The sequence below is a fragment of the Octopus bimaculoides genome, chromosome 7 (genome assembly GCF_046866305.1).
Source record: "Octopus bimaculoides isolate indiv1 chromosome 7, ASM4686630v1, whole genome shotgun sequence".
Taxonomy (NCBI): domain Eukaryota; kingdom Metazoa; phylum Mollusca; class Cephalopoda; order Octopoda; family Octopodidae; genus Octopus; species Octopus bimaculoides.
The window spans coordinates 102,604,062-102,631,561 of record NC_142934.1 but is presented as its reverse complement, the minus strand read 5'-3'; the positions used below and the strand labels follow the sequence as shown (position 1 = coordinate 102,631,561).

The 27,500-nt window shown below is 34.6% G+C and overlaps 1 long non-coding RNA gene and 1 other non-coding gene across 2 annotated transcripts in view; both read right to left on the bottom strand.

Annotated features, from left to right (window-relative positions):
- Nucleotides 1-27,500, bottom strand: part of LOC149134866 (uncharacterized) — a 103,765-nt gene that overhangs the window by 47,322 nt on the left and 28,943 nt on the right. The window contains exon 2 of the long non-coding RNA XR_016242470.1: nucleotides 1,123-1,152. This is a non-coding gene — a long non-coding RNA (uncharacterized LOC149134866). The remainder of the gene's footprint in view (nucleotides 1-1,122; nucleotides 1,153-27,500) is intronic.
- Nucleotides 1,604-1,722, bottom strand: LOC128248436 (5S ribosomal RNA). Its single transcript, XR_008264669.1, has one exon. It is a non-coding gene; the product is annotated as a 5S ribosomal RNA (ribosomal RNA).

Genomic DNA, 27,500 nt, shown 5'->3' with positions numbered 1-27,500 from the left:
ACTGATTTAGACTCCTTGCTCTTAAAATGGTGCCAATACCCATGACATAAATGTAACAAAGCAGCATGTGTGTAACAATATATATATATATATATATATATATATATATATATATATATATATATATATATATATATATATATATATATATAAGATAAACAAAAGTGAAAAAAAACTACAGAAGGCTTGTGTTATATGGTTAAAGTATATATTTAAATCATTATGTTAGAAAGATGTTAGAAAATTTTGAGTATAGAAACATTGTTTTTGGAGAAATAAACGGTTTCGTATTTTCTTTTCAAATTTCTCTACCTGTATCGTAACATGTCTTCGCTATGGTGTAAAATATGGATTTCTGGAGAGAAATTTGAAAAGAAAATACCAAACCGTTTATTTCTCCAAAAACAATGTTTCTATACTCAAAATTTTATAACATTTTTCTAACATAACAATTTAAATATATACTTTAACCATATAACACAAGCCTTCTGTAGTTTATTCACTCTTGTTTATCTTTTATACATCCAACCACGTGCTTTCACATACCAACTTTCTCATACACACGCACACATACACACACACACACACACACACACACACACACATATATATTCTCGAATTAGCTTAAGTTCTCTGATAATCTATGTCATATTCTACACATAGATTATTGGTTTGGCAATCTCGACGTGCGCCGTATTATCGAAATGCCGTCTAGCCTTCGGTAACAAGAGCACAACGATCATGAACACAAAATGCTCCCTACTGTGATACTCGTATTCGTAGGATTAGAGAAAATAACACGTATCCAGTGACGAAAAGAGATTAGTATTTGGATACAGACATATTGAAATAAGCCGTTTTCATAGATCAAACAACCATTGCTCTTACACAAAAGAACACACAGGCAGCCACTTCTGCTACGCTTATAGGGAAAAAGGTAGGAACGATAATTTTGGATATGCATTTTCGGTGAAAGTATTATCTACTAATGATGCAATTCTTAGAAATATATGTCACATTAATGGCCAGCATTTATACGTTGGATGTGATAAATATATTAGGGCTAGTTACCATAGACTTGGTGATAATAGACATGCTTAAACTAAGTTAAGATATACTTACATGTAAGCACCTAGTTACATCTGACATCATCTATTAAATAAATGAAAAGTATATCTAAAAATGTGTATTATATTGCTTTCTTTTCTACTCTAGGCACAATGTCCGAATATTGGGCGAGGGGGCCAGTCGATTAGAACGACCCCAGTACGCGACTGGTACTTAATCTATCAACCCAGACAGGATGGAAGGCAAAGTCGACCATGGCGGAATTTAAACTCAGAACGGAAAGACAAACGAAATACCTATTTTGTTATTGCCCACAAGGGGCTAAACATAGAGGGAACAAACAAGAACAGACGAACGGATTAAGTCGATTACATCGACCCCAGTGCGTAACTGGTACTTAATTTATCGACCCCGAAAGGATGAAAGGCAAAGTCGACCTCGGCGGAATTTGAACTCACCGTAACGGCAGACGAAATACCACTAAGCATTTCGCCCGGCGTGCTAACGATTCTGCCAGCTCGCCGCCTTTTTTTTATGTTTACAGCACCTAGGTTTCCCAAGCGGTCACCCATCTAAGTACTAAGTAGGCTCGACTTTGCTTAACTTCGGTGATCGGACGAGAACCGGTGTTTTCAAAGTGATATGGCCGTAGACAGACGAAATACCATTAAGCATTTCACCCGACATGCTGACGTTTCTGCCAGCTCACCGCCTTATTACATAACAAGCTCGCTTATATTATATTACAAGAACGAGTATAGTCCGTTATTATTATTCCTTCTAGCAGTAACTCATCATTGTGCCACAAATTTTGGAGTGTTACTCCTTTGTTCATAAGCATCCCTCCAAGATTCATTAATAATACAATAATAATACAGTTTTTCGCATTTAAGTATACAGTATGACAACATGATTCCTCACAGTGAGTGTTCTCACTATAAGGGATCAGTATTTAAGGTTATTCTAGGGTGTAGTGAATTTATTGTGTGTCTAAAATGACCCTCATAATTTACGCTTTCGAAATCGTGTACAAAAATAATTCATTCACATCGTTTTGTATTCATTAATCTTTTTGTTGCGAATTCAGCGAAGGTAGTTATAATATTCAGGACTGTTTCTACTAGATGTTACATCAGTTTGGGTAAATTAATTGTATTTATAGGATTAAGTCCATTTTTGGTTGATTCTCAAACCTAACGTTTCCCCTATTGTAGTAATTGCATCTGTTATTAAATTATGTAATCTCAACTAAATTATATATAATTAATTTGGAAATATATAATTAGTTTGGAATATATAATTAGGTTGGAATATATAATTAGTTTGGAAAAAAATGTTCTGCTGCATTTTAGGTATGGCCACTTTGAGGGTCCTTTCTCGAAAGGTACGCTAAAAGTATTAATTTATTATTAATTTATATGTACTAATGTTTTTTTTATTTTATTCTTTGCAGATAATTCTATATGTTGGGTATTAAAATTGTATTGATTTTATCCTTGTAAAGTGAATATACATCAGACCAATATCACACACTGTATTTTCTGTGAACAAAGAAAGGGCCAGAAGCAAGAAATATTCTTTCGGTATACGAGAAGGAATATTTAAGGATCCAGATATGACAACAAAGTTTTCACCCTTTTCGTTGAGGAATTATTTCATTCCAATATTCAACACACTCTGGGGGATGAAACACCGTCATTATTGTGCTTCTACAAACTCCAGTTCAGAAAAATCAAAACAATCCACATGAGAATTAGCAAAGGCGTTAAAATCAAGTCACTCTTCGATTATAAAATATCTTCAAGAATGAGAGAAAGTTCTTAAACTTGATCAGTGTGGTCCACTTCAGGGGATTTCTTCTTAGCTTTATCAAAGTGATGTCATTTACTTCTAAATTTCTACTCAAACATTTCTAGGTAGAATCATCACAAATGTCATTCAGTTTTAAGTAAAAACCAAATATTTAATGCGGATTAATATTGTCAATAGGAATTACATAAACATTAGTGTTACACTTACACGATAATGTAAGATCACATAATACCTCCGTAAATATGAAAATGTATTGACTCACGCACCATACAGTCCTCACATTGCGCTGTCTCTATTTAAAAACTATGTTAATATTTTTTAAACAGATTTCATTTAATTTTTCCACACTTATTTCATGTTTTCATCTAAGTTGAACAAATCGCAGACTGAAACCGGTACGAAAATGATTTTCATGATAAAATTATTTTAGCACTTTCTACCTTGTCTTATTTTCCTTATACATATCAATTCGTTTATTCCTTTTCAACTTTCTACACACACACACGCACACACACACACACACACACACACACATAAACACACACACACACACACACACACACACACACACACACACACACACATATATATATATATGTATATTGTTGTGTCAACGCCCCCAAACGAAAAAGTAGGATCTCCCAAAACATAAATATAGGTGGTCTGGCCGTGGTAGATTTGAGTAGCAGTTGTGTAGCGGTTGAGTACAGATCATCCGAAGGTGGTAGATAACACACACACACACACACATACACACACACACACACACATATATATATATATATACATATATGTATATACATATACATATATATATATATATATATATATATATATATATATATATATATATATATATATACATCCAAATATACATATACATACATACATACGTACATACAACGCGGATTTGGTTCTACATTCAAAACATAAATGGCTTTGTCAAAACTTAAAAATAAAATATTTGTGCTTTTTGTGTATAACTAATGATTCATTTTTTTAGAATCGGTTAATTGAATGCTCGTTAGCAGACTTTCTTTGTATAAATTTTCTTTGTATGTATGCCGATTTGGGAAGACGCACATCAATAGTGATCCTTATGACAATAAGTTGGAAGAAGACATAATGATCTATAGGTTAATTCAGATGGACAGCTCCGCAGATGTGGGTGTTTCAAATCGATGGGTAAATAGATATAGGCTCAGGTAAGCTATCTCCTGTATAAATTTTGAATGAATATTTGAAAACATTCGACCCAACTGTAGTTTGAAACATCGTTGTCATTGTTAGTAGAAATATTATATGGCACAATTTAAGAGAAAAACAAGGGTGTCATTAGAATTTATTGCAAGTTAACAACATTATTAAATTGGCTATGAATCATTGGTTTCTTCAATACCAATGGCGCCAGTTGTGTGTATATGGGTAAAGAAATTATTTGATTAGAGGAATCACTATTCTGGTTAATTGGTTATAGACAGTGTAGATTAAGTTTTGTATTTTCTTAAATTCGAACGTTAGTTCGTGTCTGTAGTTCGTCTCGATCAGTGATTGGAAACAATGTGATTTTGCATATAAGCAACAATGAATATTGAATTATTTATATTCATGTTATTGTGAAATTTTCAAGTGAACTTTGAACGAAAACAAAAATTTTCAATTTTCTAAATATTTCCGAAATTCTGAATTTTAATTTTCTTTAGTAATTGTATTTGCCAGTCTGTTCTTTAATCTGTGAACAATATCACGCACTCCCTGGTCATGGATATTTATTTTATCTACTAGTCATATGTGAATATAATATTTCAACTAATAAATATTCCTTATATTTAGTGTTCTGCATTTTTTTATAGAAAAATATTCTTTTCTACTACAGGCACAAGGCTCGAAATTTTGTGGGAGAGGGCCAGTCGTTTAGATTGACCCCAGTATGCAACTGGTACTTAATTTATTGATCCTGGACAAATGAAAGGCAAAGTCGGTCTCTGTGGAATTTGAACTCAGAACGTAAAGACATACGAAACACCACTAAGCATTTCACCCGGTGTGCTAACGTTTCTGCTAGCTCGCCGTCTAAAATTCATTGCAATTATTCTTTTCTACTCTGGGAACTAGTACCTAAATTTTGGGGGAGGTGGGTGAATCAATTAGATCGACCCCGGTACGCAAATGGTCCTTAATTTATCGACCCCGAAAGGATGAAATCAAAGTCGACCTCGGTGGAATTTGAGCTCAGAACGTAGAGACAGACAAAATATTGCTAAGCATTTCACCTGGCGTGCTAACGTTTCTACCAGCTCACCGTCTTATATACAGAAAAATGTTGCGACCAGAATTTATATCAAGTTTTCACTTGACATATTCTTCAAATTCCCTTATGAACGATGAAATGAAGTAAACGCAATGTGCAATGCATATCAATCTGTTATATTTCTGCGTGTATTGAAATCATTGTGATGTTTACAGAATTTGGGTGAACATTGTAAATGTAAATTCGATAACACGCAAATAGCCATACCTCTTTAAAAAAATAGGAATTAGGATGTTGCTGCCATCATTTTAAGGAAACGAAACATTTGCTGAAAAATAGGAAATAAGTTCTGCAAATGTTCTATGTATCTTTCAATCATGCTTTGAAACAATACACTTGGATATTGCAATAAGATAACCTCAAATACCCAGAAAATGTTTAAATCTTACGTATTCAGAGTGTTCCTGCGAAAGTTCATAAACGTTTAAATAATATAACGTCAATTACATTTCCGAATTTTTATTTTTCATTCTCTATAAACATCATAAATTTTATAACTCTTGTACAAATACTTCTATAAAGAAAGTTAACGAAATACAACATACTTTGATAACGTAAAAAAACATATATAATAAATCACGATATGTATGAGTAATCTCATGTTTATATGCAGATAATTTAATTTTCATCTATTAGCTAGCACTTAATTTGCCCACCGTTCCGCTATAAGCTCTATAGTGTATTAGACGTAAATAAGATTACATTGGTTTCAAAACAAATCACGTATAATACCAATCAGATTATAATATATATACCAATACCGGAAGTAGACGATATATATATATATATATATATATATATATATATATATATATATATATATATATACACAAACAAATGTTCCTAAACATAACATACACCACTGTAAAAGATGAGTAAAAATATATTAATACGAAAATCAAGGCAGGTTGCATACACTCTCCCAAATGACATACTTATGTTGCCAACAATAAAAGAATCAAATTAAACAAATACCCTAATACAGTAGCTCAGCATTTGGCATATACATTGATATGAGAGAGCAAAATTAGTTGAAAATCTTTAGCGTTTGGAGATTTTTGCCCTTTGAAAAAGTCACTGCTTTAATGTCACTTATAGGAACAGAAATGTATAGAAAACAATCTGCAGGTGTCTGTATAGGATATTTCGGTATGGCGCTACCGGAATATAAGAATATTAGTTTCAGCGCATGATTTTAGTTCAAAATGTTTGAAATAAAAATGTCAATACCCGCATGCGTGTATGCGTCAATACATACGCGCGCGCGTGTGCGCGTGTGTGTGTGTGTGTGTGTGTGTGTGTGTGTGTGTGTGTGTGTGTGTGTGTGTGTGTGTGTGTGTGTGTGTGTGTGTGTGTGTGTGTGTGTGTGTGTGTGTGTGTGTGTGTGTGTGTGTGTGTGTGTGTGTGTGTGTGTGTGTGTGTGTGTGTGTGTGTGTGTGTGTGTGTGTGTGTGTGTGTGTGTGTGTGTGTGTGTGTGTGTGTGTGTGTGTGTGTGTGTGTGTGTGTGTGTGTGTGTGTGTGTGTGTGTGTGTGTGTGTGTGTGTGTGTGTGTGTGTGTGTGTGTGTGGCGTGCGTACGCTGCTGCGTGCAAGTTAGAGTAAATATGAACAACAGAGAATAATAATATTTTCAATGCCAACCTAGGATTACAACATGTTTTGTTGCTGTGCAGCAATGATGCTTAACTTGACTAACAAAAGCAGATTTTGTTTTAAATCTTTTGTACTGTAAGGAAAGCGTAATTTTATCAAGGATAACGATACCGGAGATTAGGTTGCGCACACGTTCAAAAGGCATTTTCAATACGACAGTACAAAGGAAGACTTCTCGACACAAAGACACAGCAATAATTGGTTTGGGCTGTTGGAGAAGACTACGAATATGCGACATTTAAGAAATCATATGTTCAGCATTTGTTAGATTGTAAATAAAAACAGGGAAATATATATATGTGTGTGTGTTTATCTATGGAATTTGCACTACAGGGAATTTCATCGACGGGCAGTTTTTGGGCAATAGGTTTCAGCATTTGAGGTACGACTCAAATTTCGGCAAACCTCAGGAAATTCCTCATAGATATATGCTGTCACTGACATCTCTTCAATATACTATTTCAGTAATATACTATGCTGATGTCCAGCGATTGCTATGTATGTTAATACATATACACCCATACACGCACACACGCATGCAGACAAAGGCACACAAATAAACGTGTGTTTGTGTTTAAACATACATAAAGATATATATATATATATATATATATATATATATACACACACACACACACATATATATATATATATATATATACATATATATATATATATATATATATATATATATATATATGAAATGAAAATGAGATAGATAGAGGTAAATAGATACATCGATAAACAAACACCAGTCCAACAGACAGATGGGTAATATATATATATATATATATATATATATATATATATATATATATATAAACAATATATGAGTATATGCATATATATGTACATGTATGTATATACGTTCATCCACTTGTACATATAGATACATAACTGGGTACATGACGTGGCAAAAGAACAAGGACAAACATGGTAAACAAGGTGCAACAAACAAGCAGGCAACATAGAAACATCCCCTTCATCAGCTGCCACCATTAAAACTCCGGCGTTTCGAAGAATTAAGGCAGTACGCATCGTTAAAATGGTTCTTCCCACGAACACAACTTAAATTGTTTTCGTGGAGGGTAGTGGCGGACGGAAAACAAGACAGGAAAACAAAAAGGTGAATTAAACAAACAAAAAGGTTGTACAGACAGACGTGAAGTGTGTATGTCTCGAACGCTGTGAAGCACGCACAGGAGGGGCAAAGAAGTACGTGCGAGCTTGGTGATTCCAAGAACGAAAAGAAATAGCAGCCGCACACACGTGACCAAGGCTGTGTGAAGAGAAAGAGTAGCAGAGGGAAAAGGAGGGGAGGAAGTAGAATAAAAGTGAGCAACGAGAGGTAGAGAGAGAGAGAGATAGTAGTAGTAACGGTGAGAGGCGAAGGACGAGTAACAAGAGATAGAGAGAAAGAGAGAGAGAGAGAGAGATAGAGAGAGAGAGAGAGAGAGAGAGAGAGAGATAGAGAGAGAGAAGTAGTGACAGGTAGAGGCGAAGAACAGTAGAGGGAAGAATGAGAGGGGGAGTTAGAAATAGAGAGAGTCGCGTTATATAGATAGATAGATGGATGGATAGATAGATAGATAGATAGATAGATAGATAGATAGATAGATAGATAGATAGATAATGCTTCTTTATTAGCCACACAGGGCTCAACATAGAGGGGACAAAATACAAATGTAGAGTTTTTCTTTTTGAGGGGGCGAAAACAAAGCAGAAAAAAGCAAAAGTGGGGACAACGATGAAAAAAAACATCGCAAAACGTTTGGGGTATTTACAAAAAAATACGAAATAATACAGAAAATAACCAATAAATGGGGAGGTTATCCGTGGAAAGAAAAACCTACGAAAAGACCACGGTAACCTCGGTCCTTAGTGTCACAGTTTGTTAAATAAAATTTCATTTATTTATGCAAGAAACGTAAGTAACTCTGTTTACAAAATTTTAAAACGTTTTATAGAATCATGGTGAAGGTGGCTTCGTCATTTATACGTGCCATTCTTGCTACATGTATTCATCTTTTTTCGAAACATTTGCTAGACAACACTTGCCTCTCTACTCTCACCTTCCTTTTCAAGTGATACTTGAAAAAGTTGATGAGAGATTGACCAGAGAGAAAAGTATTTGTCTCTAATCCTTTCAGACGCGTCCACCAGATGCATTCTTTCGCCATAGCCACAAGTACGATAAATACAGCTCTTCCTTCCCGTTTAAAGGAAGGAGGCGTGACGATATTAACGATAGACTCGGTTGATAAACCGACTCGTCCCACACGCGACAGCAGTCGTTCGAGATAGATAGATAGATAGATAGATAGATAGATAGATAGATAGATAGATAGATAGATAGATAGATAGATACAACTGTACACGAACATATTTAAAATTTGACATGATAGCAGGTGTGGTTGAAATTATGTTTAATTATTCATCTTTGACTCATTTATTTTATATCTTCTACTTCTTTCGATCATTAAACTACGACCATGCGGGGGATTTACCTTGAAGAATTTTTAGTCGAACGAATCGATCCCTGTATTCACTCCTTTTTTTCTTGTTAACTCAGTTATTTATTCAATTCCCTTCCTTTTGGTGAACCGCTAGGTTCTAGAGTACGTAAACTCACGATCACCCGTTGGCAAGCCTTGGTGGGTAACAAACGCATACAAAGACACACACAGAGGCGCGCCCGCATACATATATACGTACATACATACAGATAGGTAGGTAGGTAGGTAGGTAGGTAGATAGATAAATAGATAGATAAATAAATATATATATATATATATATATATATATATATATATATATATATATATATAGATAGATAGATATAGATAGATAGATAGATAGATATATATCTTTTTATTATAGCCACACAGGGCTAAATACAGAAAATGGACAAATTACAAAGTAGAGCTTTTCTTGGGGGGGGGGGGATAATTTCGATCAAAAGGGATCGCGGGAAGAAAAAAAAACGTGGGGGGGGGCGATCAATAGGGATCGTGTATCACAGTCGATGTAAAAAACGGGGAACAGATTAGGTTTATCCGTGGAGAGAAAAGCCTACGGAAAAGACCACGGTCACCTCAGGCTTTTTTTTTTAAAGGTACATGAAAGTAAGTACCTTCTCTCTTTTTGTTACAAGTCTATGCTTAAAATGGTGTCGTCTTTCATTCTTACCATTCTTGCCACATTTACCCATTTTTTATTGAAACTTTCATTCGACAACACTTTCCTCTCTATCCTCATCCTCCTTTTCAAGTGGTACTTGAAAAAGTTGACGAGGGACTGACCAGAGAGGAAAGTGTTTGTTTGTAGACCTTTCAAACGCGTCCACCACACGCATTCTTTTGCCATAGCTATCAGTGTTACAAAAACCGTTTTTCCTTCCCGTTTAAAGGAAGGTGGCGGAACAATATTCACGATAGACTCGGCTGATAAGTGGGCTCGTCCCACACGCGACAATAGCCGTTCGACGAAGGTCCACAGCTCTGAAATATCTGGACACTGCACGAGTGCGTGCAGAACGGTTTCGTCGCTCTGACCGCATCTCGGGCAGGTCGGTCCGGTGGTTTTCGAACCGTGTCTGTAGATCTTCTCTCGAATTGGTAGTGCGTCTCGATAGCATTGCCAAGCCAGGGATCTCTGGAAATTATCCATTGGCCCCGGCCCGAACGTCGTCTTGAAAAGGCGGGTTAAGAATTTCTCGTCGTCACCCAGGTTTGCCCCGAGAGTGTCGTCAGACCTCCCCTCCACTAGTCCTCTATAGAACGCATTGGTCGTTTGGAAGTTGCACAAGTTTGATCCCGGACGGCAGAGCTGTTGTAGAGCTTGGCGACACTCGCGGTGCCATTCGCCCAGTTTCGGTCTCTTCCTGATCCATGTTTGCAGTTCGGTGAGTGAGACGAGCTGCGGGAAGGCGTGCCTCACAAACGGCGCCCACACCTGTTCACCGTCGTCAATGAAGTTCCAGAGATGCCGCAGTCTCAGCGCATGTCTGCGCATCATTAACCACGGCATCCCCAGTCCTCCACGTAACGGTTGTTGACAGCAAATGGATCGCCTCACCATCGGAACGCCACCCTTCCACAGAAAGCGGAAAAGTATGCGTTCTAGTTTCGTGATGGTGGCATCGGGACAAGGCACGACGGTCAGGCGGTAATCGATGACTGATGCGATATACACATTAGCCACCTCCGCCCGGCCTTTTAGAGATAACTTTCTCTCAGCCCATGTTTGGCTGAGTTTGATCACTCTACTGGTGATCTCGTCCCAGTTCTTATCCATTTGGAGGTCCGGACTGAACCAGACCCCGAGCAGTTTAACCGGTCCGTCCGTCCAGCGTCCCACTACGGAGTCACTGTTGGACGGTATGGGCTTGCTTCTCCAGGTGCCGAGTAACAAACCCACTGACTTTTCCGGGTTAATTTTTGCTCCTGTCACCGTTTCGTATTCTTTAAGTGTCTCGCCTAGCATCTCGACGTGCTTTTCGCTCGACACTATGACGGTGACATCGTCCGCATATGCAGACACGCTCGTCCCGCAACCCAGCTCTCGTGGGATACCCCTCAGTGTCGCCAGCTTCCGCAGTAGTGGTTCGATCGTCAATACATACAGAAGCGCCGACAAGGGACATCCCTGACGGACCGAACGCGTGACGTCGAACGGTTTTGACAGGTGACCGTTTACCCGTATTACCGATCGGATGCCGCTATACAAGGCAGCGATCCAACCGCGGAAGACGGGACCAAAGCCAGCTGCCCTGAGGACGGCCGCTAGGTATCGATGGTCGACCCTATCGAAGGCTTTAGATTGATCTAAATTGATCAGCGCCCCACCCATGCCAGGATCCTTAACTACCCTGTCCATGATGTAGCGCATGAGGTGGAGGTTGTCATGGATACTTCTGCCCGGCACGGCGCATGTTTGCGCCCTGTCGACCAGTTTATCGATGACAAGCGCCAACCTCTCGGCTATTACTTTGGCCAAAATTTTCAAGTCTGCGTTGAGCAGAGTGATGGGCCTGAAATTATCTATAAAATTCCCCTTGTTTGGGTCTTTCTTCAGCAATGTCACTGCACCTCGGCTCACGAAACCGGGAATTCTCCCGTTTTGTTGCCAGTTGCAGTAGACTGATGCCAAGAGGTCGCCAAACAAGTCTGGCATTTGACAATACAGCTCGTAGGGTAGACCATCCAATCCAGGTGACTTATCCCTCGCGCAGCCCGCCATAGCATCCCTTACTTCAGCAGCTGTGATGGGACTCTCACAGCACTCTGCCTCTCCCGCCGAGAGCCGCGGCAGGCCGGTCAGGTAGGCAGTGAAGTCCATCCTGCGTTCCGACTCACCGCTCGCACCGAACAGTCGAGCAAAGTGCTGTTGAAAGGCCCCACACATCCTTTCGGGTTCGAGCAGACTACATCCCTGTTCATCGATTAGAGACCGAATGGTGGCTCTGTTACCGCGTTGCGCCTCCGCCACCCGGGCTTCTCGCGCAGCTTCGATCCCTTCGTTCCTTAAGGCACGCATTTTAGCTCTGACGACGCAACCTTCGTGTTTGGCGTTGAGGTGTTGGTCGAGGGCCATCCTCGCAGCCAAAACGTTGGTTGCGCTGCCAGTTGTAAGTGCCTCTTCTAGTTTCTTAACTAAGTCTCCCTCTACTCTATTTCGATCTATCGCTAGTTCTTTACTAAACCTAATAGATTCCGATTTGATTGCCATTTTCAGGGCAAACCACCAGCGGTTGTTGTCGATGGCTCCTGTTAACGCCCTCTTAATTAATTCGCTAATCCGGTTCCTGTAAACCTGCCGCGCTAAGAGCGAAGCGTTCAGTTTAGATAGATAGATAGATAGTTAAGAAGAGCGCAGAGGTATGTTTCGAAGTTCACAACAGCTTCTCCGTCAGACAGACAGACAGGCAGACACGGACAGACATACAGACAGGGACAGAGAGAGATGCATAAAGAGAAGAACAGAAAGGAGGAGGGAAAAAAACGGAAGGAGGAACTGAGGAAGCTAGAGAGATACATAAAAAGAAACGTTATGGATATACCTCATAGAAATTGAAGGCAAACTAAAGGTATGCGTACAATCTTATATAACTAACATTGATATTTAAACAATAATGTTACATCACAGATAATCAAAAAGCGACAAATATAGCCACTCAGATTCATACATACATACATACATACATATATACATACATACATACGTACATACGTACATACATACACACACACACAAACGTATAACTATATCATATCAGAAACAATATATGAAGACTTCTAGTGAAATCTTGCAGCGACACACAGACAGGAGTATGAGTATGTGTATGCATACATGTGTATATATATATATATATATATATATATATATATATATATATATATATATATATATATATATATATATATATATATATGTATATATATATATACACGTACGCATGCTTATCTGTGATTGTGTATATGTGTGTGTCTCTGTGTGTGTGCATAAACAAATTGTCGGCAAATGTTATTTTCAAGATATATTTTAAATGAAATCTGAATTGAAGTTATTTAAGAGATAGTAATATTCGTGATTTATATAAATTAATTTTTGCCTTGAGATGAAATTTCAATTAAAAATCGAAAATTTACATAAATTGGTTACCACACTCCCTCGTATACCCAAGAAAAAAGAATAATAAAAATAAAAAGAAACATTATCAAAATACCGTATATTTCATTTTATTAAAACTTGGGAAAAAATTATTGAAATTATTTCGTAAAATACGACTATAATTATAGTATGAGCTAAAGTGATCTACATACATACATACACACAGACACCCATATATGTATATGTATATATATATATATATATATATATATATATATATATATATATATATATATACAGAGAGAGAGAGAGAGATAGTGAGAGAAGGAGAAGAGAGAGAGTGTAAGAAAGATAATATCATGCACAATGTATTCATATGAATCTATATAACCATACGGACATATATATATGCGTGAAGGAGAAAATCACACGGTAGTATAAAGCGGTTGTAAACGCAGATACTTACACACAGAACCTTCAACGTTTGAGTGAATATATATATATATATATATATGCGTATATATATATATATATATATATGCGTATATATATATATATATATATATATATATATATATATATATATATATATATATATATATATATATATATATATATATATATATATATATATATATATATATATATATATATATATATATATATATATATATAGCGGTACACCATACGTAATATTTCTTCTGAAGGCAACAGTTATAATTTTCAAATATTCACGAAAGTAATTTCGCCCTTTTTAGTTCTGTTTTCATCGTTTAGAACCAGCCCTTACCTGGGCAATTCTTTCAGTATTTAATGTTATTTCCTGTATTGTTTCTCGGTGTTATGGACTGACTTACTATATTTTCAATCAGCGTGATATCTCTGCTTGGAGGATCCAGAATTTTTGATGGTTACACTGTTTTGGTTATTATTTTGAGTATACCTTAGCAGTTTTCTTAGCGAGAAACCTATCCAGATATCGGTAATAGGCGTCAAGATACACAGGCTATGCTTCGTTATGTGATGTGTAGAATCTTGCGACTTAAAATTGTTAGTTTATCGGTTTCAGACGTGAGTGGGAAACCAAGATCTATAAGATGACGAATGAAATGTTCTCAGAGATTTTCGAGAATCCGATCCACACACAGTCACATTCACACGTATATACACGTAAATGTGTATATGTCTGCCTGTCTGTCCCCCTCTCTTTCTGTATACATACATACATACATACATACATACATATATACGTTTGTATGCATGTATACATACACACACACACACACACACACACACACACATATATATATATATCCATATCCCGACCAACTATTTTTTTAATTAATATATCAGATTTTTACAGCACTTCACATCTATATCTCTATCTTCATACATTATACACACAGACACATACACACATATGTGTGTGTATGTGTGTATCTATTTATGAATGCAAACACACACACACACACACACACACACACACACACATATGCATGTATGTGCTAATATTATGATATCTTCCTAGGTTTCACATCAATAGATTAAGAACAGTTTTCTAACCTATTCCAAATTTCCTTCATTGAAATTTCTACACGAACAAGATAGTTGTTTATAAGTGTACCTATATATGCCAATATCTCCACAAATACACGTCCGATTAGTTGTTCCACAACTACAGTTTATCTTATGAGTGCCTGCGCTGTCTTCATCTTAATGTTATCTTACCAATGGCTTACATTTTGCATTATCTTGGCCAGAACATCATGTCTAATTGGTAGATAATATCACAATGAACTATGTAGCTATCTATCTATCTATCTATCTATCTATCTATCTATCTATCTATCTATCTCTGTATCTATCTATCTATCTATCTATCTATCTATCTATCTATCTATCTATCTATCTATCTATCTATCTATCTATCTATCTATCTATCTATCTATCTATATACAAGGCAGATATCACATAGCCACGTCATACATGCATCAGTATGATTTACTATATACATCTAAATATAATATAGTGAAAGGGAAAACACAATACTTTTAAAGTTTAATCTACATAAGTCATGACTGTCATAAACTCGCACCGACTCTTTCCTCAAGTCTCCCTTTCATATATTCCAGTTTTACATACTACTTTGCATTTCAATGCCATTGTTTTCATTGTCATATAGTCTGAATGTTATCCTTCCAACGGATCACATTGTACAGTCTCATTGGTAGATAATAATTCGATGATGCATGTATATATATATATATATATATATATATATATATATATATATATATATATATATATATATATATATATATATATATATATACAAGGTGGCTACCACATAGCCAAATCATGCATACCTACAGCAACGTAATTTACTATTTATGTTTTAATATCGTAAAAGTGAAGCACATAATTTTTTTTCTTTCATTTAATCTACATAAGTTATGACTGTTATAGACTTGCACTGACTCTTTCATCAGGCTTCTGTATTATATTCCAGTTTTACATACCACCATATCTTTCAAGATCTTTGAAGATAGTATAGTCTTCATTGTCACTAAAATCACTTACCAAGTTATTTTCTCATATCTATGATTTTATCTTGACTGTGGTTTACAATGTAAAAAAGAAAATATTTCCCTTTGTGAAATATTTCATTCAGATCTACTAAGAATCGGTAAATGACGTTAAATTGATGAGTATCTTGCATATCAATGTATGGTTACGTTTTGACCTGAGTAATTAATCTTTGTCAACTACAATTCTGTGATTATCCTGTGAATTGTATCCAGTTGCGTTCCAACCGTAAAGCTAATTAGCTTCCTTCAGAAAAAAAAGGAAAAACGAATTCAAAGGCTTATATGAACATACACTTATTATGTTGACAATCGGGCAATTTTTCATGAACATTTGTTATTGTTATGCCCAGTCAGTGTTATAATGCAAACGGATTTCATATTCAAATTCCTAGAAAGCAGTGAAAGAACATAATAAACCTCATTTATATAAAGTGGTAATTTATGCATAAAAAGTATTTCTATATGTTTTTGTATGTTCTGTACAAAATAAACGTAACAGAATTCAGCTGTTTTAGTTTCAAACACACACTTGCACACAAACATATATAAGCATGTATATATTTACTTACAACACATTAACACACATCTCCTGACGATGTGTGCATGCGTGTTTGTGTATGTATACTCTCAGACATGCCCACACCTGCTCACATAGCCACCCTTGCTAGGTATGTATATGATAAAAATGTCTCTCAAAGGATACAAAACACTACAGATGTTGCTCGCTTGCAACAGGAATTGGACGCAATATGCATATATGCTGAGGACAATAAGATACAGTGTAATGCTGGAAAATTCCAAACCCTGCGCTACTAGCACACACATGTGAATAAAATGCAGACACGACACGCTGCCCTGGAGGGATAAATCCCTGAATGAAAATCAGTGTATGAGCCGTTCATTTGAATGCGTAATGGTACCTCCGTCCTGGCGCATTTTACTGAGTTGGCAATAAAAAAGTAGACAGCTGGACGGATGGACCATCAGAACTTTCAGAACGAGAAAACAGGAAAACACGATGGTCCATAGCCGTTTAGTATATCATTATCTACTGTGGGTACCACTCAGTGTCAAATGAACGACGAAACACGAAGCTCCACAACGCTCTCAAAACAACATGTCAGCTTTTGAGACAGACTGAAAAGTTAAGACTCTGCTCTCTAGAACGGAGGTGGAAAAGATGTGCAGTGATTTACTTTGGCATTGATAGTTACACAAGCAGCAGAACGGGGCACCAATATACTGTGCCAAGAATGCCAAATTTGCCATCAGCATACAGGAGCAGATATTGCATTAGCTGAGGTTTCAAGAACCCACAGCACATCAACATCTTCCTAAAAAGCCCGAGTGACTGACAAAGGATGGATGTTGGTGTCTTCAAAACAAAGCTGGAGTCACTCCTGTCAAAAGTCCTTGATTAACCCACCTAACGGCAAGATGTGCAGATGAGTGCAATAACTACAAATTCGGAAGAGGTTTGAAGTATTGGATGTGTCAAAGCTAACGGCAGCACGCCAGTATGACCGGAACTCACGAACTGAAACACACGCACACACACATATATATATATATACATTTGTGTATGTGTGTGTGAGTGTGTGCTTGTGCGTGTGTATTTAAATGTTTACAAACAATACGAATTTTTTTATAGCATGCGAACGGAGACTGCCAGATCATGTGGTGACTTCAGTCTACTGTACTTCTTCCATAACAAGCGTCCAATGAACGCATGCCAGAAAACTTTTGTTGCTATGATTTATATGTATGTATGTATTATGTATGTGTGTGTGTATGTATGTATGTATGTATGTATGTATGTGCGTATGTATGTATGCATGTATGTGTGTTTGTATGTAGGCATGTATGTATATGTATATATATATATATATATATATATATATATATATATATATATATAGTATATATATATATATATATATATATATATATATATATATATATATATATATTTCTATATGCACATAATTATAAATTATATATATATATGAATACATGCGGCTGTGCGTGTGTTGGGAGAGAGAGAGAGAGAGAGAGAGACCGAGAAAGAGAGAAGGACAGAGTTTATAGTTGTAGAAAAGTCCAATAAGCATATTTGTGTTTAATTACAAACAGCATAACTTTTTGATATTCCGTGTAAATGTGATTTTTCTGTCTCTCCGCTTTGGAACATCACATTTCAGAATGGTATTATTATTGCCACTAATACGTTCCGCAAAGATTACCGTCGATGAATATCATAGACACAATAGTTTCAATAAAACGTTGGAATTATCATGTATACGATGCCTCGTTCTCAAATGCTATTATCATCCAAAAATAATCTCCATTAATATTAGTTCCTTTGAGAAAGGACATCGAAAACTTAATATATTGGATCACAGTTGAGTGTTATGTTTTGAATAACATCATCAAAGGAAAGAAACCTAAGTCACAATCAAGACAGTTAGCCTGTTAAAATAAGTTCGTGACTTGCTAAATTATAGTTCATTGTCGCAAACTTTTACATAATGAATAATATAATGAGGTTTTATAACATTTTACATAGAAACAGAATTGAGACCGTTTTCAAATGTTCTGGCCTCGCACCCATATATGTTGAACGTTGCTGTTGTTAGAACAACAAATCTATTCTTTTCAACAAAGCTATTCTATTCAAAAGTTAGTGATGGCGTATTATCAGGTTATCTCATAAGTAATGTCGTTTTTCAGACCATACTTTTTGAAACAAGCTCTTACACGTTTAAACAAGATTTTGACACGGGTGCATGAGTACCACAGAATAAGGAATGCTTCAGCTTCATAGATTCTGGCTAACACACAAATAATTATTTGTTGCTCTAATAGCCCCTCGTGAATACAGAGGTCACAGGAAAGCACATTTAAAGATGTCATGTTTTAGGAGTGTAAACATTTCAACAAGGAGACTTTAGCATGCAAGAAATGGTGTTTTGAATAAAAAATAAAAAGGTGTTTTGAATAAAAGTGACTTTACAGTTCTATATTTAAGAGATGGGGAATTATGTACATTATTTACATTATTTACATTCGATGGATATTTGTCCTCATCTTGTTTGTTGTTTTATATATATCTCACATGTGCCAAGATTGAGGAGTCAGATTGGGAAAGGTTTCCATCTCATTCGTATACTCCTGACCTTGATCCTTTGGATTTTCATTAATTCCGAATCATGCAAAATTCTATTCATGGAAAAGAATACAATTCCTTAGAGGCAGTTGAAACGGATCTCCAAAAGTTTTTTTTCTCTTCTAAGCCACCTGATTTTATATGAATGATATACAAAAAACATTTTACAGCATCAGAAGAATGTTATTGATTCAGTTGGAGAATATATAGATGGTTAAATTGGTGCCTTTCTTGCTTATTTTTATTTCTTTATTTCTTCAACGCCTAATACAAAAACGATATTAATTATGGGATGACCTGATACACTTACATTTGTATCATCAACAAAATTATTTCTCAGAATAACGATAAGAACAAAATGATGTAAACTAGGTTACTGAATTGCAAGAAGGTTCCCCACAAATACTCACAAAAAATGTTTTCGTTTTTCTACTCTAGGCACAAGGCCCGAAGTTTTTTTTCTTTTTGGGGATGGGGGAGGGCGCTAGTTGATTAGATCGACCCCCCGTACGCCTCTGGTACTTAGTTTATCAACCCCGAAAGGATGAAAGCCAAAGTGGACCTCGGCGGAATTTGATCTCAGAACGTAAATACAAACGAAATAGTGGTAAGCATTTCGCCCGGCGTGCTAAAGTTTTTGCTGTCAGAACAATGAAACAAAAAGTAAACTGGTGTAACAAGAGAGCTAAAACGCATTCTTCATATCTCTCAAGAAGTCGTACTTATTAAAGTTTTGATACACTGGATAAAGACATATGCAACGATCGGAGAGACAAAATGTCCGCTAATAAAATCTCCTTATGATAATATTCTGAATAAGAGCTTGCACATAAATATCAAAAGTCTTTAAACGCATAATATCTTATATATATATATATATATATATACGGAGAGAGAGAGAGAGAGGGAGGGGAGGAGAGAAAGAAAGAGAGACGCACACGCATAAACATATATGTGTGTATGCATATATATATGCAAGTGGGCACACTATAAAGAAAGTTCTAGAGGACCTCTTGAAATTTTGATATGTTTACGTTACCATTTTCTTAGAAACTGCATAAGCATGAAAATTAATATCTGTTACCCATCATTTATGCCATAAAGAAAATTACTATCGTTGCATTCAGCAACTCAGCATATTGTAAATCTCCTGTTTAATTCTCAGAATGTAGCTATCTATTCATCTACTAAGTGTCATACCTACTTATATTACTCAATTATTTTTCAGCTGCGAAAGAAACGTAAACTCCATATCAATTTGAATGCAGCATATTTTCATTTTTAAAACGCTTTTTTTTTTTACGAGAGTCAAGTGAAAAAATACGAGCGAAAATATGTCGTAGAAACAATGAAATTGTTGAGAGAGTTATTATAACTGCATCCGTATCGTGAGAGCAGATACAAGATGAATATATTTTAAGATTGAACACCAGCAATATAGTTGACTATCATGAATCACATTTTCCTGTAATATCATATATATATATATATATATATATATATATATATATATATATATATACATTCATAACATGTATATATGCATGAATGCACATATTTATATACGTATGTATGTATTATGCATGTATGTCTGCGTGTAAGTAGGTATGCCTGTAGTGTAGGTATGCAATTCCAGCAGATCTTACTTCTTTGGAGTAGAGTGCACATATAATTTGAAACATGTGTAGGAATTAAAGGAAGTTTTATTTATATGCGTTTCGTTCCATTTATTGTTATTATTCATATCTACTCAAAATGCATTGCTTTAACTTGGTATCTCTACCAATAAAACGGGTGTGATATCCTGTTTTTTGTGTGATTTTTGCTACCCATGGTAACTATTAGCATATTTACATTGTCAAGGTTTTTTTTAACTGAGATAATATTGATATATGCATAAACTAATATATATATATATATATATATATATATATATATATATATATATATATATATATATATATATATATATATATATATATATATATATATATATATATATATATATATATATATATATTATAAGATCTGGTAATTAGTCATATATTAATATATTAATTAATATCGATTAATTATCAGGGGGCCAGCACATTCAAAGAATCAAAGAGATTCAGAAATATTATCTGCAATCTCATGGGATTAAGGTACATTTTAAAAAATAACGTTGACCACTAACGTGGACAATTAATGCGCTAGAAATAGATCACATCTTGTGTCTGTAATAGACACAAGATGTGATCTATTTCTAGCTCATTAATTGTCCAAGTTAGTGGTCAACGTTATATATATATATATATATATATATATATATATATATATATATATATATATATATATATATATATATATATATGTGTATGTATGTGTGTGTGTGTGTCTGTGGTGTAAATAAAACGTTTTCTATCTGAATTTCTGTTACTCTATTCAGTGCACTCACACATAAGAATTGAAGCTTGTCCACCACAAATTTGACTTCACAAGATGAATCTGCTCAAAATTGAAATCGTAATAGATGTAAGAAAGTGAATGTCGAAATAGTAGATGTTGCACTGGAGCTATTTAGTACCTTGCACATATATATATTTATATCTATATCTATCTATCTATCTATATATATATATATATATATATATATATATATATATATATATATATATATATATATATATATATATATATATATATATATATATATATATATATATATATATATTAATGATCTGTAATTTACCATGGTCATTGTACTAGTTTATGAATCCTGGGAAAATACATATACTAAAGAAATACTTGTAAATACCAATAAACTTAAAACTTAAAATTAAGCTGCAAGTTATATTAGGTTTTTTTTTTTTGTAATTCCTGTAACACCATTATTCAAACAAACTGTACGGCGGAATTCAAACTTAATCGATTTCAGGTATACTGTTTGAGAATGTGTTTTCAAACACTGCTGCAAAAGAGAAGAAATATGAAAAAAACATGACCATCTAGATGACCGCAATTGCTATATACTTATCGATTTATAGAAAAAATAAAGGAATAGGAAAAGATATTGCAGGACTGTGTTCTATTTATAAGAATGATAGAGTTAATATCTAATATTCAAATCAAAAACTCATTTAAATATTATAACCGTTAAATATTATTTTGAAAAACCATTATAGTTCTAAACTTTAACATCAGCAAAACGTAATGGAAAAAGAAATTTAAAGAGAAAAATGAAACGTAACTTTCTAATAAAAGAGAAAGATCTCAAATTTATGAGTAAATATTCTATAACGTTAGTTAGTTTGAATACCACTTGAAGTGATTTAGTTGAGATACGGCATGTTACGTCAATGTTTATGTAAAAATGTGTATCTAAATATTTGTATGTGGTTGGTTTATTATACAGCGAAACTTTACAACGAAAGTAGACTAATAATTTTAATATTAAATCTATATATTTAAACTGTAACTAATAAAGATATTTATGTGTTTATGCCTTTCGCTTCAATACTAGAAAACTGTATGTATAAGTTTGTATGTGTGTGCCTATCTAACTCTATTTTTGTATTAATAGGAATGAGAATATACTTATTTAAATGTATAGATTTAAAATAAAGAAAACTTTACGTGGATGTAGCAAGCTAGTTATAAATAGTTGGAAGGAAGAAAACCTATGTCACAGATAGAATGGAAAGGAAAATATAGTAAAATTAATCATTGGAATGTTATAGAAATATAGAATACGCGTAATTCATAAACAGTACAATTTTAAAGCATTGATACATTCGCAAACACATTCGCGAACAAACACAATCCCATGTGTAAGCGTTCGGAGTGTTCGTAGATGCTGCTTTTTGTATTATATACATTACCAGGTATTCGGAAAAAATTGAAAGTTTACACAAAAGGAATAGAAGGCACAATATATACCATCCGAGACAAAAAGTAAAGAAAAAATGATAAAATCAACAAATAGATATCAAATACATTATGGTTGGAAGGTAACAGTTCACTCAAAATAGCCGCTCTCAGTTTCCACCACAGCCTCCCAACGACTATCACTATGCCCCTGGGAATATCTATGAGCATTTCTTTGACCATCAGCTCGACCTTCGTGTTGGTGTATTCCTTTAAGAACACGATGTTCATATTTATACCACATAGCATTGACTTAAATTCGAATAGATTATCAACACTTTCATTTCAAAGTATAAAACAATAATCCATATATCTTTTTTGATATTATCTTATATATTGATTAAATAAGTATCCACATCTTTGTAGTGATACTCGATACAGAATCTCTCAGATAGGGAAACAACACTGCATAGAGAATAAATTCGTTTCCCAAGATATGGACAAATACCATTAAACGAACACATACACACATGTGCAGGCAAAATTCAAACAAACTTCAATATCAACAGAGCCTGCAGTTGAAACTGTAACCAATTTTCGACTATATAAATATTTTAGCTGATAAAAAATATATCAGCTGCTAATAATGCTTTCAGATTATGGCGCAATGCCAGCAACTTCGAGGGAGGGAGAAAATCGGCTAAATCGATCCCAGTATGCAACTGGTGATTATTTTATCGATTCCAAATAATGAAATGCTAAGTCGACCCCGGTGAAATTTAAACTCAGAATATACGGACGGATGAAATGTTACTAAGCAATTTTATCGGCATGCTAACGATTCTTTTCTACTCTAGGCATAAGGCTCGAAATTTTGGGGGAGAAAAGGGTCTGTCGAACGACCTGAGTAAGCAACTGGTACGTAATTTATCGACCCAGAAAGGATGAAAGGCAAAGTCAACCTCGGTGGAATTTGCATTCAGAACGTAAAGACAGACGAAATACCGCTAAGCATTTCGCCCAACGTGCTTACGTTTCTGCCAGGTCACCGCATTATACCTGCTTCTATTAATAACGATAACTGATTACGTCCCTAAAAGTTATTTATCGTTCGACTCCTTTTCAAAATAACTCCATGAAATTATTACATTATCGGAAATTAAACCGATCAACAATGTAAATATTTTATTTAATGAAAATTTTTTTTTTTTTCCGGCATAAACCTTATACCTTTTCCTTATTTTTATAATCGCTATGCTCTCCAGCAAATTTAGCCCGAGCACCCAATATATATACATATGAGTAAATATTCAAATTAATATTCATATAGATATTATTATTATTATTATTATTATTATTATTATTATCAGCAGTAAATATAAATAATTGATAACAAAAACCACAATAACATTAGTTCCCAGCAAGCAATAATAGTGTTAAAATGGTATACAATAAAAAAATAATCACTGTAAAACATAACAGAACAGCAGAAATAGGGCTAACGAACAATACCTAATATTACAATGACTAACATGAAAAAATCCCACTTGCCTCTCTGAATACGTTACGCGTTGAATAGATTCGTGCTAAAGTCAAAACAGTTCCGTGCATAATATATGCATAAAAATGAGAAAATATTCAAATGAATATTCATTTAGATATTATTATTACTCTCAGCAATAAATATAAATAAATGATAATAAGAATACAATAGCATTAGTTGCCAGCAAGCACTAATAACATTAAAATGCTACACAATAAACATTATAATTAATATAGAGGGGTACACGAAGTACCAGCTTGCTAGATATAAGAGTTAAAAACCTCAAATAAGCCACCAATCACATTGAAAAATATAATAAACTAAAACAAATCTGGCTACCGAGCAAAAAGTTTTAAAATTCAGCTTAATGAAGTAAAATAAACTGATTGATATACCCGGATCATGACTTCGAATTCTGTGCTAAACCGTAATTCTCTTCAGCAGGTATTACAATACCTAATATGAAAAATTCCATTGACCTCTCTTGTTTTGAATTTGGTGCGCAACTATAGAACACGTAACGGATTCAGAGAGGCAACAGGGATTTTTAATATTAGGTATTGTAAAATTATTCATGTTAGGTATATCAATTACTTTATTTTACAGCTTTTAGCCTAGATTGTTGCTCGTTTGCCCGATTTCTGCTGGTCCGTTAAGCTTTTTATATTTGATTGGTTGCTTATCCGATGTTTTTAACACTTATATCTAGCAAGCATGAACTTTGTATACCCGCTATTATATTATATTATATTATATTATATTATATTATATTATATTATATATATATATATATATATATATATATATATATATATATATATATATATATATATATATATATATATATATATATATATAGATATATATATATATAAAGAGAGAGAGAGAGAGAGAGCGAGAGAGAGAGAGAGCGAGAGAGAGAGAGATACATATATACATGCATGTACACACACACACACACACACACACACACACACACACAAACACACATAAATGTTTATGAATTTGAGCTTCAAGATTTCTGATCTGAAGTCGTGTGTTGAAACATATATTGTTATATTCCGGGCCGGTCATTTTCTTTTGGGCCAAATAAACGCGCAGACTATATAGTGGTTCTTCACTTGTTTATTATTGTTTTTATTCTAACTCATGTCCATTGTTCAGAAGTCTTTCGTCACGTATCTATGCCCTCCTAAGCGACACTTTCCGTCTTCGTATGTTCTGTTGCTCTGCTTATTTCATCTGTTCTATGATGTGTATCCTTCTATGCACATGCGTTCGTTTGTGTGTGTGTGACTGTGTGTGTGTTTGTGTCTGTGCGTGTGTGTGTGTGTGTGTGTGCATGTGTGTGTGTGTGTCTGTATGTGTGTGTGTGTACATGCAGTTGTCTCTTTTAGAAAAGTCAGCTGCAAGCCAATGAAGTCTGTTGCAATATAGTTTGACAGGAGAATGAGACCTCTTCTGCTTAGATTTTTATGGATGCTCATGTGATTTTCATGTTATCCTTCATGACGCATTAAGTCCTAGAAATGGTATATGCGACAAAACCATAAAATCTCCGTGGTTTCCCTTGTTTTATAACAAAATCATTTCGCAATGGAAGGAAATATCTTATGTATCACGTCCTGCACAATAGCTGCAATTCTGCCATTCACATATGCATAGAATCTGGCTTACCGTGAGATATTTTGTAGACTGAACAGAATTTTGGCAACATACACAGCGAAATATGTATGCGATTCTGGATTTATTTTACAGAGTGAATAATAGATTATTTCCTAAACGGTGTTGTGCACATAATTTGATGGTCGTAGATGTAAACTTACTCCTATACACGCACTTAGAGATACACACACATACACACATAAATAATTATATCCATATATATATTTATGTATAGATGTATGCATATATACATGTATATATGCGTGTGTCTATATTCATATATGTTTGTGTGTGCGTGTGTAAAAAAACTGTAATTTTCATAAACAAATGCGAGTATCAGAAATTAAAAGAACTTGCGGCAAGAAATATTTTGTATATTTCATATATAAAATATATATTTCATTTATTGTTTTATTACTTTCATACTTTTCAGCCCTAGGGCTGTGGCAATACTGGAGCACCACCAGTGTAATCACCTTTTCAATGGCCATTCTTATGTAGTCGGATTTTGTTGAGCGAGGGACTTCGCTTTAGAGTCTCCTGCCTTGGTATTGGTTCAACTGGAACCTTGGATAGCAGGAGGTCAATTTTATTCTTGACAATATCTAAACCCTACTCCAAGAAGATCTTTCAGATGTTTTGGTAAGGCGTTAAATAACTGTTGGTCTATGAATCTCAAGCTATTACAATACACCTGCTCACTCTAGACGGAATAGATGGGACTTTTGGATCAGTGCAACAACATACAGTTCGGGAATTACTTTAGTTCTCGATACCGAAGTTTTGGTGACCGTCATAGAACCAGCATAGTTTCCTCTTCGCTTGTTCTGAAGTTCTCAGAATCTATCCGGCCATTTGCCACCATACTTATATATGTACATGCATATGTATATATGAATGCACGCGTATATATATATATATATATATATATATATATATATATATATATATATATATATATATATATATATAAGATAATAAGAGTGAAAAAACTACAGAAGGCTTGTGTTACATGGTTAAAGTATATATTTAAATTATGTCAGAAAAATGTTATAAAATTGTTTTGGTATATAACCGGTTTCGTGTTGTCTTTTCAAATTTCTCTACATACATATATAAAAACAGGAAATAGTGATATAACAAAGATCCAATTTTCGCTGTAAATAGCAGTCGATAGCCATTTGACGCTAGGTAAAGTTTCTCTGGATGTATAGCGCCAAAGATATGTGCGGGCGGC